Source organism: Triticum dicoccoides, chromosome 1B, assembly GCF_002162155.2.
Source record: "Triticum dicoccoides isolate Atlit2015 ecotype Zavitan chromosome 1B, WEW_v2.0, whole genome shotgun sequence".
NCBI lineage: Eukaryota > Viridiplantae > Streptophyta > Magnoliopsida > Poales > Poaceae > Triticum > Triticum dicoccoides.
Genome location: NC_041381.1, coordinates 583,651,161 through 583,654,533, shown reverse-complemented (window position 1 = coordinate 583,654,533; position 3,373 = coordinate 583,651,161).

Sequence of the window (3,373 nt, the reverse complement as noted above, 5' to 3'; positions counted from 1 at the left end):
CGGCGGCTCACAACGGGGCGGCTAGATGACGATGGCGACGGTGGGGGCGGCGAGGGTGCTGGCGCGCGGGGGCGGGACGGGGCAGGGGCTTTGGGCGGCGCGCGGGGGCGGGACGGGGCGCGGGCTTGGGGAGGCCGGCGACGAGGACGGCGCGGGCTCAGGGAGGCGACGGCCTTGGCGGCGGCGGCAGCGACGGCGAGGTGGAGTAGCCTGGCGGCGTCGAGGAGGGTCGGCGTCATCGGGGGCAACTGGCGATGAGATTCTGAATTTTTGCAAAGTGTTTGCTTATATAGCAAAGCCATTGGTCCCGGTTCGTGAAACCAACCGGGACTAATGCACCCTTTAGTCCCGGTTGGTGCCACCAACCGGGACCAAAGGCCTCTTTTTCGGCAGCCCAAAGGGCGGGAAGCGGCGGCCTTTGGTACCGGTTGGTGCCACGAACTGGAACCAATGCCCCCCCTTTAGTCCTGGTTGGTGCCACCAACCGGGACCAAAGGCCCCTGTGCTGCCTGCGTCGGGGCTAAAGTTTAGTCCCACCTCGCTAGTTGAGAGGGGCGCGCAGTGGTTTATAAGCCCCACTGCCGCACCCCTCTCGAGCTCCTCTCCACCGCAGCCTTTCGGGCTTACTTGCTAAACTTTACATGATGGGCCTTCTGGGCCTACTACGGGCCTGAATCCTGGCCTATAGTAGGGTTTCATGTCGTATTCAGGCCATGGGGGCCCAGTAGAAGGCATTTTTTGTTTTTTTGTTTTCTTTACTTATTGTTGCTATTTTTATTTTTTTCCAATTTTTTTGTTTTGTTTTCTGCATTATTTTTTTTGCTTTATTTTTTAATTCTTTTTTGCTTTTAGTTTTAGGAAAATTATAAACTTTCTGTTAGTGCCATTAGTTTTCAAATTTGAAAACACTTTTTTTTTGTTTTCTTTCTTGCTTTATTTATTTTATTTTGTTTCTACTTACAACAAAATACTTATTGTTGCTATTTTTAATTATTACGAGGGCCGAACCATAAGACATTAAAGCATTTCAAATGAACTCTGAAAAAGTTAAAAGTTGGCATGGTATCATAAATTGACCCACATAGCCTGTGCATGTACAAAATGGACAATGGTATCATACTCGGTAGTTACAAAGTTGGCATGGTATCATCATAATAGTTGCGGGAGAAAGTCTTCATTTTTTCTTCGCTTGTGTCATTTGCTTATTGCGCCGTAACCATGGATAATCTTCATCGTTTATCAAGATGCTGGGGTCAGCCTTGACTTTAAAGGGAGGAATTTCATGAAACTTTTCATAATCTTCAGACATGTCTGTCTTGTCCTCCACTCCCACGATGTCCCTTTTTCCTGAAAGAACTATGTGGCGCTTTGGCTCATCATATGACGTATTCGCTTCCTTATCTTTTCTCTTTCTCGGTCTGGTAGACATGTCCTTCACATAGATAACCTGTGCCACATCATTGGCTAGGACGAACAGTTCGTCAGTGTACCCGAGATTTTTCAGATCCACAGTTGTCATTCCGTACTGTGGGTCTACCTGTACCCCGCCTCCTGACAGATTGACCCATTTGCACTTAAACAAAGGGACCTTAAAATCATGTCCATAGTCAAGTTCCCATATGTCCACTATGTAACCATAATATGTGTCCTTTCCCCTCTCGGTTGTTGCATCAAACCGGACACCGCTGTTTTGGTTGGTGCTCTTTTGATCTTTGTCAATCGTGTAAAATGTATTCCCATTTATCTCGTATCCTTTCCAAATCAATACAGTCAAAGATGGTCCCCTGGACAACAAGTACAGCTCATCCCAAACAGTGTTGTCACCTCTGATACGTGCTTCCAACCAGCTGCTGAAAGTCCTGATGTGTTCACATGTAATCCAGTCGTCGCACTGCTCCGGCTGTTTGGAGCGCAGACTGTTCTTGTGTTCATTGACATACGGGGTCACCAAGGTAGAGTTCTGTAGAACTGTGTAGTGTGCTTGAGACCAAGAATATCCGTCCCTGCATATTGTTGAGTCCCTTTCAAGCGTGCCTTTTCCAGTCAGTCTCCCCTCATACCGCGATTTAGGGAGACCTGTCTTCTTAAGGCCAGGAATGAAGTCAACCCAAAACCCGATGACATCCTCTGTTTGATGGCCCATGGAGATGCTTCCTTCTGGCCTAGCGCGGTTACGGACATATTTCTTTAGGACTCCCATGAACCTCTCAAAGGGGTACATATTGTGTAGAAATACGGGGCCCAGAATGACAATCTCGTCAACTAGATGAACTAGGACGTGCGTCATGATATTGAAGAAGGATGGTGGGAACACCAGCTCGAAACTGACAAGACATTGCACCACATCACTTCTTAGCCTTGGTATGATTTCTGGACCGATCACCTTCTGAGAGATTGCATTGAGGAATGCACATAGCTTCACAATGGCTAATCGGACGTTTTCCGGGAGAAGCCCCCTCAATGCAACCGGAAGCAGTTGCGTCATAATCACGTGGCAGTCATGAGACTTTAGGTTCTGAAACTTTTTCTCTGCCATATTTATTATTCCTTTTATATTCGACGAGAATCCAGTCGGGACCTTCATACTAAGCAGGCATTCAAAGAAGATTTCCTTCTCTTCTTTGGTAAGAGCATAGCTGGCAGGACCTTCATACTGCTTTGGAGGCATGCCATTTTTTTCGTGCAAACGTTGCAGGTCCTCCCGTGCCTCAGCTGTATCTTTTGTCTTCCCATACACGCCCAAGAAGCCTAGCAGGTTCACGCAAAGGTTCTTCGTCACGTGCATCACGTCGATCGAAGAGCGGACCTCTAGGTCTTTCCAGTAGGGTAGGTCCCAAAATATAGATTTCTTCTTCCACATGGGTGCGTGTCCCCCAGCGTCACTCGGAACAGCTAGTCCGCCGGGACCCTTTCCAAAGATTACGTGTAAATCATTGACCATAGTTGTTGGGGAACGTAGTAATTTCATAAAATTTCCTACGTACACGCAAGATCATGGTGATGGCATAGCAATGAGAGGAGAGAGTATTGTCCACGTACCCTCGTAGACCGTAAGTGGAAGCGTTATGACAACGCGGTTGATGTAGTCGTACGTCTTCACGATCCGACCGATCCAAGTACCTAACGTACGGCACCTCCGAGTTCAGCACACGTTCAGCTCGATGACGATCCCCGGGCTCCGATCCAGCAAAGCGTCGGGGATGAGTTGCGTCAGCACGACGGCGTGGTGACGATGATGATGTTCTACCGGCGCAGGGCTTCGCCTAAACTTCGCGACGATATGACCGAGGTGGAATATGGTGGAGGGGGGCACCGCACACGGCTAACGAACGATCGGTAGATCAACTTGTGTGTCATGGGGTGCCCCCCTGCC